This window comes from Eptatretus burgeri, chromosome 4 (genome assembly GCF_056783735.1).
Source record: "Eptatretus burgeri isolate ZD-2024b chromosome 4, Ebu_testis_v1, whole genome shotgun sequence".
Taxonomy (NCBI): Eukaryota; Metazoa; Chordata; class Myxini; order Myxiniformes; family Myxinidae; genus Eptatretus; species Eptatretus burgeri.
The window spans coordinates 107351098-107370119 of NC_140964.1; the positions used below are offsets into that span (position 1 = coordinate 107351098).

A 19022-nucleotide genomic window follows, 5' to 3' on the forward strand; every position below is an offset into this window, starting at 1 on the left:
AGACAGAAAGACCACCAACCTGCCTGTGTTGAGAGAGTGAGAGACCCAAAGACTCCGTCTCATCGCGAAAGATGCCAATGATCCTAAATGCCTTGGTTTCCACAGCGTGAAGTCGAGAAAGGTGAGAGGCGGGAGCACCAAACCAGAGGGGAGAGCATTACTCCATTAGGCTGTGGACGAAAGCTTTGTATGCGGTGAGGAGCTCAGCTGTGCCAAGTAAGGACTTTGCACGATGGAGGATGCCCAGTCAGTGACTGGCTTTGAAGGTCAGCTTGGAAATGTGGCTTCCCAGGAAAGATCATGGCAGATAGTGAGACCCAGAAGCTTGATTGAAAGGACTTCTTCAAGAGGATTGTTGAGAAAGGAGATTGGGGGGGGGGGGATGAGCAAAAGCAGAGGAGCAGGTTTTTAGGACACGTGGGCTGTGCTGTCTGGACCGGTTGCAGAATCTGAGTCGGGATTTGACAGCAAACTGTCCAACTTGTTAGGAGAAAAGGACACAGAGTCCAGGAACAGCCTAGTGTGACGAGATAAGGTGGGTACAGAAAGCGATGGGTTTGGAACACAAGACTTTGAAGCAAACACGGAGTTTAGGCATTCAGCCTTTTCATGTGCACTGTCAGCTGTGCAGCCATTTGAGGTAAGGGAGGGGATCGAGGGGGAACATACACCAGAAACAGACTTACCTACATGCCATGGAGGGAGACAAGTTTAAGAGTTATGACTTGAGATGAGAAATGTTGTTTTCTGGCTCTCCTGCGTGTCGCCACACACTTTATCCGAGCTTTGTGGAAGGAACCGAGATTGCCTTTAGTTGGATTAGCCTTCCATGAGGTGAAGGGAAGTTGTTTCAGGCCAACTGTCTCACCACATGCTTCAGTAAACCATGGGCAGGAGGAACGGTAGGACAACTGAAGACGAGGTGGGATAAATCTGTGCATGCAAGAGAGAGCAAGTTTCATTGAAAGAATTCCCAGGCCAAGTTGAGGTCAGAGGAAGTATAAATGGGAGACCAGTCTTGAGGTTTGATGGCTGCTTGAAGTCCCTGCCAGTCAGCCTGAGTGAAATGCCAGGCTCGACGGCGCTTTGGTGGTTCTCTAATACCAGCCAGAGAGATGTCTACTTTGACAAGCATGTGATCAGATGAACCAATTGGAGCGAAGGAAGAACAACAGATATTTTCAGGGAAATTAGCCAAAATCACATCCACAAGAGATGGAGTACTGTTGGTTGAGATCTGGGTCAGGAAGTTTACAGATTGTGTCAGTCACAAATGGGTCACAGAAGACTTTTGCTGAAGCGCCATGGCAAGTGAGAGAGGTACCCACACCCAACCAACTGGCATGATGACAATTGAAGTCACCGCATATGAGGAAGAGAGAGTTGGGATGAGAGGATTGAAGTTGGTCTATGTTTTAGGAGAGCGAGATGTAAATGAAGTCATAACTGTTTGGTGAATGGTACAGTACACATATAAACATAAGGTGGGAGTGGAGGGGAAGCCGTAGCTGGTGGTACTACTGGGGGTGTGGGGGAGAGAGGGAAGTGCATGGTGAGTGAGGAATAGAGTCTTTGATGAAGAGAGTAACTCAGCCACCAGGACGAAGCTCAGGGTTGTCATCCCGGAGGAGGGAGTAACCAGGGAGAGATACCAGGGAGTCAGAGATGCCTTGAAGGAGGAAAGTTTCTGTTAAGCAGATTATGTGTGGTTTGTCAGTGGCAACCTGTATGGAAAGATCTGTCAGGTTTGAGCGAAGGCTCTGGCTGTTTGAGGTTCACACTGTTAAGGAAGAGGGAGGGGAAGAGGTTTTGGGGGCGGGGGGGGGGGAGAGGAGGACGAGGGAGGGGATGGGAGGGAGTGGGTAGAATTGGAGGAGGTGGAGTAATGAGATGGAAGAGGGAGGGTGGGGGAAGTTGTCAGCTTTGTGGTTGGGAAGGGGGAGTGATGGGGAAGATTGGAGAGTGAAGGGTGAGGGGGGGGGAGTTTTTAGGAAAGGTGAGAGGGAAGCTTGGAGGGGGAAGAGTGTGAATGTTGCTTCGAGAGGGAGGGGCGATGATGAGGGCAAGCACGGCCAAGGTGCAGGAGAGCGATGGGAAAGGTGGGGAGGGAGGAAGGATGAGACTTGGTAGAGGTATGCTAAAGAAGGGAGCAAACAGGGGGAGGTATTAGATTTGAGTGGTTGGGAAGAGGGGGGAGGTGTGCTGAGAGGAAGGAAGGAGCAACTTTAGACACATTACATTCGTTCTTCGTGTCCTTTGTGAGATTCTTAAAAAAAATAGTAAGTTTGTTGTTTGGAATGATTTTCAATTTTGTTTGACTGCCAGAGTAAAAAAAGAAAAACCTCACTCCTCTCTGCACATGGACTAACTCAGAACCAAAGTACGACTAAACTACAGGTTTGTTTTCCGATTTGTGTTCAAAATACAACATTCAAATGAAATTAAGCTGTTTCTCAATCATAAACTGTCATTTGTAGTTGGATACAAGCCTGGTGTTGGCTTTGTGGTTCGGGTGGTGGCTTTGGATCCTTGGGTCCTGAGTTCAAGCAGCATTGGCCGCTGAATTAATACACCAGGGGGTTGACTAAGCCCATCATCCTTCCAAGGTCGGCGAAATGAGTATCAGTGTGTACTGGTAGAGGGGCACTGCATCAGTGACACAGTCGTGCTTCCAATAAATGATAGCTACCCTGGCAGCTAAGCTGCCATATGCAAGAAGAAGAAGATTTGTAGTTGGATGCACAGACACATACAGAAATAACCAATTGCTTAATCCTGCTTTTCGCATCACACGTGCAGAGTAATAATGTAGTGATGTGTATGGAAGCGTTCTGCGTGAATACAGATGTTTTCAGATAATGTGATGTTTGCTTCACATTCCTAAAGCTAGATAAGGGAGGGATAGTTACAGAAAGGTTTTACCTCCACCCAGGGATCACATCATTGACTAAGAATTTCACCATATTGTTATGGAACTGGGGTTCGGGTTTCACCACGAGGGTGAAGGTGAATGGGGTTCACCAGATAAGTCTGTGGCCCGAAGGGTTGTCATGTAACTACAGATGTGGATTGATACAGCCAAACCTGGCAGGATCCTCGCTCTAAAATGCGTTGCCTTTTCCCGTGGTTTGGTGATGCCAATGGAGGTATGCAACTTCATTGCGCACCCGTCTAATTATTAAGTATGGCTGAACAGAACTTTGAGTATGCACAGGCTAATTGCGGAGCCAATCAATGGGGCAGAACTTCTCGTCTATCTCGTCTTATACACTAAATTCAGCCAACAAAGAGAATGAGACAAACCGTTTACCCAAATAAGCAGACACATATTTACAAGCATAACAAATCAGTCATGAAAGACACATATTCACATGCACAGCACAGCAAACAATCAAGAAAAGGCACAAAAGAACAGATTCCAATACTGTACTTAGCGCTTATTCCCCTTCTACAATCTTACCTTAATCAGTGTTGAAGCAGACTTCTTTTTGAAATGGTAGTTCGATGATTAATGTGGATTTATTACATACGTACTGCTTACTTAATGCATACGAATTTAGTCAATTATTTAAACACCTGTTTTCTTTAATTATTACTGTTTCAATTACTGACATGTATTCATTTCTCTGTAACTCATTTATTGGAACCTATAATCAAACATATTTTAATCAAATGTATTTTATTGGAACTTGTATCTGCTGCTTTTGTCTGTCCTTTGTCTTCCTTCCCTGTCCTCTTCTCTCTCGCTTTATAAAGAATGTTCTGTCTATAATTGTTTTGCCTACTGTTGTACAATTGTACCCTTGCCTTACTTTTCTCAGGTCAAACTGGCTCAGTCAAGGTCAGATATGGATCGTTATGACCCAACTCCTCTCCTCCTCTGTTCTTCTCCTTGGCAATTTAAACTTCTCCCCATCTTTCCTTGGACTATATATATATATATTGTTGTGGTTACCAGATTCGCAAACCACCATTCAGGTCCCTTAGGTGAGGTATCTCGGTAAGTGCATGTGTAGTTAGGCCCAAACCCGTTGTCTAGTGGGAATACATGTCATTTATACGTGCTGCGACTCTTCAGGATAGCCGTTTTTCTTTTACTATCTTTATTTTGGACCAATCGCCACCATCACAACCACAACATCAACCACCGACCACAACCACCGCTTCACCACAACCGCCACGACCTTTACCGTCACAACTCGCCACCATCGCATCACCGTCATCTCGCGCCACTCATGGGCACCGATGCTGGACTCGTGTAGGGCGCACGTTGAACAGCGTGTACAAAATCACGGATTTTGTGCTTCAAAAACGGATCCAAAACGACACACGCCCACTTTTTGCCGTCCAATCGGTGAGCGAGGGGCGAATTGGCCCCGCCCCCAGGGCGATCGATATATGCAAATTTGTGGATCAAAAAGCCTTCACGCCCACTTTTTGTCGGGCCAATGGGGAGCGAGTTGAAAGGTCAAAGGGAGGGGGTAAAAGGCGAAGTTACGGGAGGATAAAAGGACGGTGTTCGTCAGTCGAAGGAGTGGTAAAAGTCGGAACGAGGAAGGAAGGAGTCGGAACGAGGCGAAGGAGTCGGAACAGAGAGTCAAGACTTCGCGGGCGGTGGAGCTGCTCGTCGTGTGCGTTGGAGTCGGAACGGAGGGGACGAGCTGTGGAGAGGCGGCGAGTCGGACGAAGGGTGCTCGCGTCGTGCAAGGAGCTGCGCGCCCGAGGGAGGCCGGCAGCGCGACCTGGCCGAGGTGGAGACGCTCGTCGCACATAATAAAGATCCTCTATACCCCGAGCATCAGCAACCCCCCCCTCCTGTTTCCCCCCGCGCTGAGATAGTGCGACCAAGGGGGCCCCGTTCCCACCCCCTGCCAGGCACTGTCCACGAGGCCCGCGGGTTGCGGGGCCATCGCCGCTCCGCGTCTCATCACCAGACGGGGTAGGCCCGACCAGGTCTCGGCCCCAGGCCTACCTCATCCTTGTGGGTATTTTGTTTCGTTGGTTTTGGGTATGTGTTGGCGGCCCCGTCTGTGAAGTAGAATTGTATAAGTGTTGCCGTGTGCTCGGTAGTCGGAATTAGCTCTGCACTGTGTTTTCACTTTTATGTTTGCTTTTTGTGTAAATGGAATTGTGTTTCTTTTTTTGTGTGCATTTGGTGGAATTGTATTTGTGTGCTTTCCGTTCGTCGCGAATAAATGTGCTTTATTGCTGAACTGTTTCCGCTTTCGCTTCGTCTTTTCCTCCATTGAATCCCCATCTTGCTTCACGTAAAGGGTTGGTAGTGGGCTGAGTACGCCCGATAATTAATCGAACCGTCGAGGTCGACGATAACACCGCTCGGTTATTCTGATAGTCGGAACGGGTCGCTATGGCCCGTGTCCGAAGTCGACCTGCGGCGAGGTGTGATCGCCCGGTCTACCCTCCGCGTGGGTACTTAGGTAGTTCGAATTTGGCGAGCAACCCTATCCCACGCGGGGGCTGATTGGCTCGATCGCGGTGAGACCGAAGGTCCACCCGTGACTGGTTCCCGGCGTTAGTCCGAGAGGGTCACGACTGGATTGTCCGTCCGTGGGCGACGTGCCGCGATTCGGAGTTACGTGGCCGTCGCACGCCGGCGGGCGCGAAATCCGCAACACTGGTGTCAGGAGTGGGATATAAATTCATCGCCCTCCTCGCGGCACTGGTATTGGAGAGCGGGACAACAGGCTCTCCTGTCTCCAGCGAAATTCACGGAATCGGTCCAGGGGTGAGAGAAGCGACCCCCGATTCCCTCCAAATTACGAGCGAGCAAATTAACCCTTCACGAGAAGCAAGATGGCGTCTCAAGGCGAGCGGGAGCCGGGGGGTATTAGAAATGTATATGTGTAATAATGTAGAGTCCAAGGTCCCGGATGGAATCCCCGGGGAGGAAATGTTGATTGTGCAGGAACACGGACTCGCCCAACTGAACCCAGGGCCCGAGGTGGAGGCGGCAGCGGCCGCGGTGGATGACACCTCCCCCCCCCTCTCCACCCAGACCCTTCCCCAACCCCTGCCGAAACGGCTCACTTGAGTGCATCCGACATGGCCCAGCTATTCACCATGCTGGCACAAATGAATGCGGAAATAAAAACGAAATGAAAGACATGAACAAGCAAATGAAAGAACTGGGGGGTGCGACGCAGAACATGGGCCGATGCCTGCAGGCGGGCATGAAGGCCGTGACAACGGAAATAATAGTGGAGACAAGGGAGGTAAAGGGTGAAGAGTTGGCAGTAACGGTAGCCGGGAAGGGAACGATAGAGGAGAGACTGCACGGTGAGGACGTGGGTAAGTGACGCACACACACACACGGAGGGGTAGTGGAGGATAGTGAGGGTGAGCTGGCGGACTGGGTAGAGACCCAGTGCGAGCACCTGGATGGCCTCCTCCAGGAACGAGGGGAGGGAGTATGCCCCTTGAGGCGAGTCACGACCAGGTGAGTTCGGTCGTGCTTGCGAGGTTGAGGGGACGAGTGCTGTGGACAGGTGCTTGGAGAGCTTGGGGGGTATAGAGGCCCCGGAGACCCTTGTGGGGACACAAATCCCCAGTGTGGTTGTCCCTGTGTGTGTGGTGCAAGGCGTGAGTGCGTCCCCGTGTGTGGAAGCGACCCTGTGTGTGAGTGGTGTGGTGGCGATGAAAGTGCTGGAGTGCGTGCTTCCCAGCACGCCGTGTTTGGATGAGGCACCGTGTGTGGATGAGGAACCTGTGGTGTGGAAGAGGCCGTGTGTGTGAGTGAAACGGCCAGTATGAGTGAGGAACCGCGGGTGAGTGCCCCGCGTGTGTGGATGAGGCACCGTGTTAAGTGCCCCCGCGTGTATGAGTGAGGCACGGTGTGTGGATGAGGCACCGCGGTTAAGTGCCCCCGCGTGTATGAGGGAGGGACGTTGTGTGGAAGAGACCGCGTGTGTGAGTGTCGCCGTGTGTATGAGTGAGGCACCGCGGGTGAGTGCCCCCGCGTGGATGAGGGAGGGGCGGTGGGGGGATGGGGCACAGCGGATGAGTGCCCCCGCGTGTATGAGTGAGGCACCGCGGGTGAGTGCCCCCGCGCGAGTGAATGGAGCACCACGTGTGAGTAGTATGGTTTGTGTGAGTAGTGAGGCACGCGTGAGTGAACGGCCGTGTGCAAGGTCGCTGTGTGCCAGGGAGACCGTGTGTGTGAGAGAGCGGTATGAGAGGGAGATGTCGGTTGGCATGCGGGAGCACGCAGCCGCGTCTCCCCGTGTGAATGTGATGGTGTGGACTGTGTGTGTCGTGACACGCAGGTATGCGTGTGTGGAATGGCGACGACGACGGCGACAGAGGAGAGAAAGCCGAGTAGCGGCTGTGGTTGTTTCGAGGACCGTGCCGGGTTCACCCAGCAGTGAGCACGCGGTTCGTGCTGTGCAACGCACGAGACCACCACGTGCTCGCTTGCGAGAGTGAAGTCCCGGTCCGGAAACGCACGCGGTGGATTTGCGATCCCGCGGACGGACAAAGTTTAGGCAGGTAAATGGATTTGGACCGGACGGGTTCTCCACGCGATCGTGTGTTCAGCTCCAACGGGCAAAGCACATGTGTTCGCGTGGGAAACCCCTCGAGACATGGGGCTTGTGTTTTTTTTATGCGCACGGTGACGTCATGGCTGCACGTGTGGTTGGAATCCGGCAGGAGGGGTATCTCTGCCGGATGGTAGCGTCCAAGGAGGGACGAGGAACACGTGCAGCTGCATGACGTCACGGGCAGGTGCAAAGTGTGCGAGCTCTGAGTTGCCGCGCAGGTGCTGCGCATGAAAAAAAAAAAAAAGCAAGCCTCACTTTCGGGTGTACAGGATTCCTGGGCAAGGGGTGAAAGACCCCCTTACCTGGGCACAGGATGGAAAACTAGTTAGGGGGAAGGGTTAGCTTAGTTAGACCGACTTCATGGGGCAGGGGTAAGTCCTCATGGAGTCCGTGGAATGGATTAGGTAGAGGGATTTAGTGAGCTTTAGGTTGGGAAATAAAATGAATTTTTTGAGTTAGGAGACAGAGACAGACTGGTGAGTGTGTAGAGGGGACGTAGTTTAGCTACGTAGTGTTGGGTGCGAACGTGCTGTAGTTTAAGGGACGACGGGGGAGCACGAGTTAGTTAGGGGATGTAGTTAGGAGGATGGCAGAGTTCAGTGGTGTGTGTGTTGAAGAGTTGTTGGTGAGTGAATTGGAAGCGTGTACATGTTGAGTGAGGTGGAAGCATGTGCTTGGTGAGTGAGTGAGGCCAGCGGGTCTGTGTGTATGGAGCGAATGGGGAATGCATGGTGCGATGAGTGATTGGGGGAGGAGTGACTCCCGCCTCAAGGGACCCCGGGGTCAGAGTAAAGTGAGTTAGCTGGGTTAGTCAAATTGAAAAATGGAGGTCGTTTTGTTGTTGGTGGGAAAGTAGGCTCGAGACCCATTTGGAGGGTGCAGGAGCCCTGTTGACGGGCTTGGGAGCGTGGCTGCGAAAGGAGAGTATCGCTGAGTGGGTACCCCGGGCACCAGGCCAGTCGGCCGCGGTAGGCCAAGGGCCCATGGGGGGCCGGGATAGAGTAGTGGGCACGGGTGCGCCTGCTTGGTGCGGGGGCCCGGGCGCCATTAGCCGCGTGGGCAGTGCAGTGGGCACGGGTGACCTCGGAAAGGGGCCCGGGAGGCCGGCCTGCCACGTGTGCGTTTCAGGGGAGGTGCCATGGGGGCACTCCCCGGTGTTAGGGAGCTGGTAGGCTCGGAGGCAGTGTAGTGCCCGGGGGTGCCATAGCGGGAGATTCGGCAGAGGGTCGTGCCTGCCAAAGGGAGCCACGTGTCCCAGCCAGGAGACCGTGTGAGGGCACGGAGAGAAAATTGGGGGGGGCGAGGCCCGAAATTGTGAGGACACCAACACAGGCGACGGGAATCTGGGTTGTTAGAACCAATAGTTTAAGCGAGAGGCGCTTGTTGAAAGCCCCGGGGTAGTTTAAGAGTTAATGGTTAGGGTAGATTAGGAGATGTACCCCTCCGCACCATCCATCCCCTCGCTGTCGTTGTGGGCCGCTGGACCCACTTGGTGTTAAGATCGCCGAACTCTGGGGAGGCCATTCTGAGGCTTGAGTTGGGCCTCGACACAGGACGTTAGCTCTCCCTTATTCCCCTCCGGGAAGGGAACGTAGGGGTTGGGAGTAGGCTAGGTGACAGGATAGGTTAGCCGAACAAGGACGATAAAGGGGGTTAGGGGACGATTTATAGTGGGGAAGTAAAAATAAAAACAACAAAAAAATAAGTTGGGGCTAAATTGGGGTTTGACAAATTAAGGGAGTGGGTATGTACAGTGACAGGCAAAGGCGATAGGTTGGGAGGGAGACGGGTAGGTAGGTCCGAGCCCGCCTTCCAAGTGGCCAGCACCACCGCACTCCCTCCACCAACTTCCACTGACGGCAAAGGCTGGCCAACTTCATCGGCTGGCCGTGTGTTGCTTCAAGGCGGAGGCCGGCCAACTTCATCGGCAGCTGTTGTTTTGCTGCAAGGCCTGTGCCATCGGCTGGCCGTGTTTGCTTCAAGGCCTGTGCCGGCCAGTTCATCTGCTGGCTGTTTTACTTCAAGGCCTGTGCCGGCCAGTTCATCTGCCGGCTGTGTTTGCCTGCAGCGGCCTTCTTCTGCGGGCTGTGTTTGCCTGCCACCTTTGCCATGCCATGCCCACTGCCCACGTTCACCAGCCCCGTTCAATTTTTGCTTTCCCCCCCCCCTGTTCATTTCCATGTGCGCCAGGATCAAGGCAACAGTTTGCAAGCTGCGAGAACTGCCCTGTTGGCAGCTACAACACGGGCCTGCAGTGGCGGCCCGTGCACCGTGTTTGCGTCCATCCATTCATCCATCCATTCGTTGTGCTCATTGCGTGTGCCACTTGAGCTGGCACGGAGACTGCGTTGTGCAGCCCAAGCACCGTTGTGGTTCACTGAGTTCAGTTCAAAAGGGAAGGCCTTGGACTGCGTGTGAGCAGCCAGCCACGTTCCCTGTCACCTGCATTGTTTTGAGCCAGAGACTGCATGTGGGCAGCCTGGCTCCCTGCTAACTGCTTTCTTTTGCAGAGTTCAATGATCCTGGGCCATGGTTTAGTGTAAAATTTGTAAGTTAAGGTTAAGATGTACTGTAAATATGAGTGCGCCCCCGGCATGTATGTCTTAGCGCCGGCAATTTTATTTAAGTCGTCCGTGTGAGTGAGTTTGTTTAGGTAGTTACGCAGCCCTCAGGTTATTTATTTTGGGGACACGAATACCATGAATGTCGCACTCAGGGATCCGTAGGTAAAGTGTACTAGGGGAAAACTACACATGATGGCACACGAAAATTTGACGACTCGGGACGAGTCTGTAAAAAAGGGAAGGGGGTAGTGTTGTGGTTACCAGATTCGCAAACCACCATTCAGGTCCCTTAGGTGAGGTATCTCGGTAAGTGCATGTGTAGTTAGGCCCAAACCCGTTGTCTAGTGGGAATACATGTCATTTATACGTGCTGCGACTCTTCAGGATAGCCGTTTTTCTTTTACTATCTTTATTTTGGACCAATCGCCACCATCACAACCACAACATCAACCACCGACCACAACCACCGCTTCACCACAACCGCCACGACCTTTACCGTCACAACTCGCCACCATCGCATCACCGTCATCTCGCGCCACTCATGGGCACCGATGCTGGACTCGTGTAGGGCGCACGTTGAACAGCGTGTACAAAATCACGGATTTTGTGCTCAAAAACGGATCCAAACGACACACGCCCACTTTTTGCCGTCCAATCGGTGAGCGAGGGGCGACTGGCTCGCCCCCAGGGCGATCGATATATGCAAATTTGTGGATCAAAAAGCCTTCACGCCCACTTTTTGTCGGGCCAATGGGGAGCGAGGTGAAAGGTCAAAGGGAGGGGGTCAAAGGCGAAGTTACGGGGGGGATAAAAGGACGGTGTTCGTCAGTCAAAGGAGTAAAAAAAGTCGGAACGAGGAAGGAAGGAGTCGGAACGAGGCGAAGGAGTCGGGACAGAGAGTCAAGACTTCGCGGGCGGTGGAGCTGCTCGTCGTGTGCGTTGGAGTCGGAACGGAGGGGACGAGCTGTGGAGAGGCGGCGAGTCGGACGAAGGGTGCTCGCGTCGTGCAAGGAGCTGCGCGCCCGAGGGAGGCCGGCAGCGCGACCTGGCCGAGGTGGAGACGCTCGTCGCACATAATAAAGATCCTCTATACCCCGAGCATCAGCAACCCCCCCTCCTGTTTCCCCCCGCGCTGAGATAGTGCGACCAAGGGGGCCCCGTTCCCACCCCCCTGCCAGGCACTGTCCACGAGGCCCGCGGGTTGCGGGGCCATCGCGCGCTCCGCGTCTCATCACCAGACGGGTAGGCCCGACCAGGTCTCGGCCCCAGGCCTACCTCATTCTTGAGGGTATTTCTTTTCCTTGGTTTTGGGTATGTGTTGTCGGCGCCGTCTGTGAAGTAGAATTGTATAAGTGTTGCCGTGTGCTCGGTAGTCGGAATTAGCTCTGCACTGTGTTTTCACTTTTATGTTTGCTTTTTGTGTAAATGGAATTGTGTTTTCTTTTTTGTGTGCATTTGGTGGAATTGTATTTGTGTGCTTTCCGTTCGTCGCGAATAAATGTGCTTTATTGTTGAACTGTTTCCCGCTTCGCTTCGTCTTTTCCTCCATTGAATCCCCATCTTGCTTCACGTAAAGGGTTGGTAGTGGGCTGAGTACGCCCGATAATTAATCGAACCGTCGAGGTCGACGATAACACCGCTCGGTTATTCTGATAGTCGGAACGGGTCGCTTAAGTGGCCCGTGTCCGAAGTCGACCTGCGGCGAGGTGTGATCGCCCGGTCTACCCTCCGCGTGGGTACTTAGGTAGTTCGAATTTGGCGAGCAACCCTATCCCACGCGGGGGCTGATTGGCTCGATCGCGGTGAGACCGAAAGGTCCACCCGTGACTGGTTCCCGGCGTTAGTCCGAGAGGGTCACGACTGGATTGTCCGTCCGGTGGGCGACGTGCCGCGATTCGAGTTACGTGGCCGTCGCACGCCGGCGGGCGCGAAATCCGCAACAATATATATGATTTTTGTGACTCCGATTTAGCGGAGACCATTGTATGATGCTCCTTCGCTCCGTGATATCATGAGGAATAAATATTCTCTGATTGAACTGTACTTTGCCTCGAGTGGACATTGAATATTAAGAGTTCCACAACATCAGCTACACACAGGATATGGTGCCAGCAGAATGGTACTGAGGAAACGTAGAGAGGAAGAAAAGAAGATGCATGGAGAGCAAGCCATTGGTTCAGCCTTTGACTCACCGTGGCAAACGTCGATGGACATGAGCTGATCCCGAAACAGGAAACAAATGACGAATAATGAGGGGTATGGAAAGTAGAAGGATGTGGGCGATGTATGCTTAAAGGAAAATGTGAGGCAAAGTTAGAGGCAAAGCCTCACCTGGAAATGTCAAGAGGAGTCTTGGTCGATGAATAGGGGTTCTTAGAGGACAGGAGGAGACAGATAGTGTATGTCGATGCTGGAACTAACTTCCCCCACTGGGGTCCTCCTGGCTTGTTTCTTCTCACATCTCTGCATTGTGCTTGATCAACAGTTGAGCTGTTCTCTCAGCACCATCTGGCGCAGTTCGTCCTGGTCTCGGCGCAAATTCCACCGGTGGTCTCTCCTTCCTCAGCATAAACAGGTCTCGGGGTCCCCAGCACGTTTCGACAGCAGCAAACAGTGTGCATTCCACTTTGTAAGCAACTTGAACGGGGGGAATCAGTTCATGGTGGGTGGATTTCCCGAGAACAAAGGACATGCGACAATGGGTGACCTAATTGGTGCACTCACCAGCCAAAGCCTCCTTTTGCTGTCAATCATTCCCGAGTTGAAGTCCTCTCCTGAGCCAACGCTACTTTTTCATTTCATGGGATTTCTTGCCAAGCGGTCTTTCCCACCCAGCTTATTTGAAAACAGGAACATTGTTCTCTCCTTCGTTGTCTGAATTGTGGGTGCTGTGTTTCAGAATGTGGTTGTGTGTGATTGCTGTACAAGAGAGTTAATAAAGGAAAGAAAGGTAATTTACGAATAGCGGGTTGTACCCGATATACACTTGAAGAATGTTAAATGGTAATTTGGGAAAGAGAGAGAGAGAACGAATTGTACAATGTGGTACATGAAATGGCAACCACCGTAATATGAGCCATGAATAAGAGTATTTAATTAGGAATGAAGGAAGAAGAGGATAGTATATAGGAGGAGGAAGAAGACCTACACAAACCCCCACAAAGCATATACCCTGTTTCCCTTAGACAATGGGTGGGGACATGTCTGGGCACACACGTCTACTAACCATACATCTGATAAGGGAACTCCCATGTGTCATTGATGTTCATTCACCTGCGGGCCAGTTTCATGACCGTCACAATATGAATGACGTATAAAGTAACCTACAGCTGTAAACCGCTATCCGGTGAACAAATTCATATCGAGCTGTTACCCTTGAGATGTTCCAAAAAAAAATCATTGATTTCACTGGTGACCAGAAACCCACAAAGTATACCTCTGCAATTATTACTAAGAAATTCACTGAAGTTATATTTTCTTTAAATAATGAAAATTATTTCATGAGGATTGGAAGTGAAAAATCCAATAACGGTTAGATATAAAGTAATGATTGTCAGTTTTATAACATGAGTTTAGTTTCCATTTAACTATTTATGGCTACATAGTTCAAAGGTACTAAGAAAGCTCAAAAAGCATACAACCACACAGGGGCTTTTGGTGGATGGTTTTCTCACCTTGTGCAGGTAACATTCTTCTGCGATCATTTTGATAATTGATATCCTGTGATTCCAAAATGTAAATGTACAAAATTAAGTTTAATTTAATTAAGTTTAATACAAAACAATTCAATTTTGCTATAGTACAGGTGAAGAAGGTTGTGATCAAATTTCATCGAAATTGTGTGTGTAGTTTTGGAGAAGAGAGGAAATACCAAAAAAAAAATTTGGCGGGGTTAAAAATCCCTCGTAGAACGCCTTAATGAGCGCAGATTTTGATGGGGATCAATACACCCTCGCTAGGCATCATATATGACGTTTGTGGCCAAGTTTCATCAAAATCGTGTACTTGGTTCAAGTGATAATGAATGAAGTGTTTACGGACTGACTGACTCACTCACTCACCTACGGACACTGATCGATCACATATGCTCACCTGAATAAAGTTCAGGTGAGCTAAAAACCCGACTCGACTTCTCAAGAATTTCAACAATATCCTTTCAAGACACTTCATTACATTAAATGTTTAAGGTGACTTGGTGGTAATAATTCAACTCACTGGGTTTGTTTCCCTTATTTTGGCACTGGTGTGATAATTGAAGATTTCTAATGTTGGGGAATGACACCATTGTCCAAATTTTATTATAATTAGGGTACCCTGTCAGTACAGGGTACCCTATTGTTTTTCTTCTGTTTATTATTATTTTTCTTTTTCCGCCGGCATTTTGCACCCTTTTTCGCTTTAAAAATCATTTTCTCTGGGATACTAAGTCCGATTGACACAAAATTTTCACCACAGTATGTATCTTTTTTGATAGCACAATCACGTTATAATTATGACGTCATTGGTCATGTGGTGCGGGCGCCATCTTGAAAAAAACGATAAACTTTGGACATCTGTATCTCGGAAACCGTGCAATGGAAAAATTTTTCTCTTGATACATTTTACTAAGCTCCCTATGTGGAACACGTGTGATTTTTCATGACGTCATAGGTGAAGCGATATACCGGTGAAAATTCGTCAAGTAGAACGCCGTATAGGAAAAATCTGAAAAATTCTGAGCATCATCTACGCCTAAAATCACTGACGAAAATGTTTTTCTTGACGTCATCGATGACGTAATTCGGCCGCCATCTTGTTTTTTAGTGTTTATTAAAAAAATCTTCTTCTCCAGAAGGGCTGGACAGATTAAGGCGAAACTTTACACGTACATTCCCCCTGATGTTCTCTTTCAAGTTTGTTAATTTGTTGTTGATACGTCACATGGTTTGGCGGCCATCTTGAAAAAACACTAAAACCTTCAAACATCTTCTTCTCCAGAAGCGCTGGTCCCATGAAGGCGAGATTTCACAACTATATTCGTGACATGTATGCGATGCAAGTTTGTTAATTTCGAAGTGATACGTCACATGGTTTGGCCGCCATGTTGGATTTAAGAAAAATATTAAATAATGTTTTCTCTGGTATTTCATAAGCCATCGAAGCGAAAATTTGCAATTGCCTTCCTCCCTCAAGTCTGCATACATGGTAAAAAATTTTTACCTCAGAAGTCACATGGTTTGGCGGCCATCTTGGATAGAAAAATAGACCTTATCCGATTTTCAAGAAACTTCACACACTTGTTCGGGTCGACGATGGAAAGCAGAATTTAAATTTATGATATCATTGGTCACAAGGTTCGGCAGCCATCTTGGATTGAAAATGAATAAATTTTAAAATTCTTCTTCTCCAGAAGGGCAAGACAGATTAAGACGAAACTTCACACATATATTCCCCATGAGGTCCTTTCTCAAGTTTGTTAATTTGTTCTTGATCGGTCACATGGTTTGGCGGCCATCTTGAAAAAACCCGAAAACCTTCAAACATCTTCTTCTCCAGAAGCGTTGGCCCAATGAAGGGGAGATTTCAGAACTATATTCAGGACAGGAAGGCGATATAAGTTTGTTAATTTAGAATTGATAAGTCGCATGGTTTGGCCGCCATCTTGGATTTAAGAAAAATATTAAATAATGTTTTCTCTGGAACCGCTTAACCAAACGAATCGAAAATTTGTAATTATCATCTACCTTTGTCTGTGCATGCGTGGTAGAAATTATGATGTCACACGTCACATGGTTTGGCGGCCATCTTGGATAGAAAAACGCACCTTTACCGATTAACACGAAACTTCAGAAACGTGTTCCAATACCCAGTTGGAAGCAGAATTTAAATTTGTAATGTCATAGGTCACATGGTTCGTCAGCCATCTTGGATTAAAAAATAATATCTTTAAACGTATTTTTCTCTGAAAGGACTGAACAGATCCAGGCGAAACTCCACCACTATGACCACCTCTCCATGACGAATAAAAAGTTCTCACCCCCTTTGAGGTACGACGCAACGTTTGGCAGCCATTGTGGATTGAAGGAAAAATATTAATTAATGTTTACTCTGGAACTACTGCATCAATAAATGTGAAACATCAAGTTTATGGTGGAACGCTCATGCGGAATGAGGGTTTGAAATTTCAACGCGATCGGGCCCAGGGTTTGGCAGCCATGTTGGTTTTAAGAAAAATATTAAATAATGTTTTCTCTGGAACTGCTTAACCTAGCGAAGCGAAAATTTGCGCTTATCGTCTACATTCGTGTTTGCACATGTGTTGAAAATTATGACGTCATAAGTCACATGGTTTGGCCGCCATCTTGGATTGAAGGATAAATATTAATTAATGTTTACTCTGGAACCACTGCTTCTATATATACGAAACTTCACATTTGTAATTTAGCCGACATGCGAAACAAACGTTTAAAATTTCAACCTGATCGGTCATGCGGTTTGGCAGCCAGAATTATTTAATTATTTGAATCTGTTCGCCAGTAATAAGGAAATTGAACGCTTTGTGCTGCCCGGTTCGTAACTCGTCTGTTCCGCGCCGTCTCGAAGCAGGCCTGTGGTTGTATCACCATTAAATAATGTTTTCTCTGGCACCGCTTATCCGATAAATGCGAAACTTTGCGACTATGATTTAAGTCTCATGTTGTATCAGTTGTGTCAATGGCGGACGGACTGGGTACCCGGTCATCACTGCCAGCAGTTATAAAGTGGCAGTTCTAGTTATTATTATTATTGAAATATACAATGTCAAGGCTTGTATAAGAGCTAACACACAGAACGTGTAACAAAGGGGAGCAGGAGACAGGAGGGATGGGAGAGGGAAGCAGAAAACAGTGGGGAACAGACACATGAAATCTGTGGAAGGGTGCAGGATGGGGTGGGGTACACAGGGTAATTGATAAATACAGGTAAAGAGGAGGACAAATCATTAACCACACAATTTCAAAATCTTAAAAGAAAGAACTTCGCATAGTCATGATTACTGTGATGATTTCATCATTAAATCGTTTTGTATATACTATATATAGCCATATGGCTGGTGTTGGCTTAATGGTTAGGGTGGTGGGCTTCGGATCCTAGTGTCCTGAGTTCAAATCCTGCTTGGGCATTGAATTAATACCAGTTGGGGTTGGCTCAGCCTGTTATCCTTCTGAGTTTGGCAAAATGAGTACCGGCTTGCTGGGATGATTGAGTCATTCGAGTATCCTGGGTTGGAGTGTCGACCTGTCCAGGATCGTGCCCCATAGCCCAGGAGACAGCTTTGGTAGCACCAGCACTCTGTGCAGAGTATGGTCTAATGCATGGATATATATATATATATATATATATATATATATATATATATATATATATATATATATATATATATATATACACACACACACACATAGTCATAGTGATATGGGTGTGAGATATAGTAAGCACATCATCAGCAATTTAGTTGACACAATGAGCAGCTCATTCTGATTGAACAATGGTTGTACATGGGAAAGTCAGTTCAAAGTGACTGGTGGCAAAAGTCTTATTTGCGGGGTGTAGATGAAAGATCCTGGGCCATTAATTTCGTTGTTGCATTTTGAATTTCACTGCATGCCCGGAGAAGATTGGGTGTGTGTGGTCATACATGCGATTGTTCTTTGGGACATGAGGCCGTGTTTAGTATGGAGAGCTAAAAAGAGAACGGACCAGGAGCTTGCATGAAAAAAAAAATCAGTCGTCCACGTGGCTTGCTCTTGCTTTAGCATAATGTGGAATGGCTGTCAACCTTGCTCACAAAGTCTTTTCTGGAGGAATTGGAAGATTCAGCCGAAGATGTATCTCACGGGTTCAGAATTGCTCTGCACATGTTGCAGATGTCTGCATTTGAGAGCTGTTATTTATTGAGAAGCCAATCCTAAGAACAGGTCCTTCCACTCCTTTGAACAGCTGGACCAACACAATGTGTTTCCTTTGTTTGAGGCATCTTGCATCTGCAAGTTCTTTGTGGTTCCGGTGGTGGTTCAGGACAGTCCTGGTGTCCTGCAACCTTTTTTCAGCTCCATGTCCATTCATCACTATGGCAACTCACTGTTAAGAGGTGTTATCTATCACTTTTGAACGTACCGATGTCCAGTTAGTTCTGAAAGACGGAAACCATTGTGACCAGTTAATAAATATGTTTTCCATCCTGTTTGGGTGTAAGCATCACTCGTAAGCCTTGTCTTTACACGGTACAATGTGATATTAATCATAGAAAACTGATCCTCTCCCAGTGGATCACCATGGATGTGGTGCATTTGCAAAAATATTGCAAACAATAATGTAGGTCCTCTTTTTGTTGAGTGTAAAGATCCGCTGTCGAGTGACACAGCCCTGCGCGCATATATGCATCTTGGAATGAAGTAGTTTGTTCTCGGCCATTTCCTTTGCCTCTCGTGATTACTGTGAGATCAACGAATCATCAGCATGCATGCAACAGTGGAAATGAGTGAGTTAGTTTGATGATCCTTCCAAAGCACCCCAGTAAGACTAAGAATTTCCAGATTTGAAGGGCAAATTCCATTTATCAGACAATTCCAGATCAGTGGAGAGTCATGCAGTTGCTGTATGTCGATCAGTGCAATGGGGGGTAATCTATGACACGATGCAGAGTTGTCTGCAACAAGTAACAGAGGAGGGTTCCAAAGTATAAAAGAGGTTGTTTACTTTTAGGAAGAACAAGACTCGGCCCAAGCATGACTTTTGGACACTACAGCCTCCACTGCGAGAGGAAAGGAGAGGGTTCCATTGATAGCAATGCATTGACTGTGTGAGTGGTGAAATTCAGAAATCCAGGAGTGAAGGCAGCTTTTTGCACCACAGGCAGAGAGCATGTCAAGCAAAAAAG

At 48.6% G+C, this 19022-nt stretch overlaps 1 protein-coding gene across 1 annotated transcript in view; it reads right to left on the reverse strand.

Moving 5' to 3' along the window:
• The window catches only part of LOC147028853 (uncharacterized), a 264995-nt gene that overhangs the window by 122791 nt on the left and 123182 nt on the right, over nucleotides 1-19022 (reverse strand). The gene's annotated exons all lie outside the window — the stretch shown is intronic.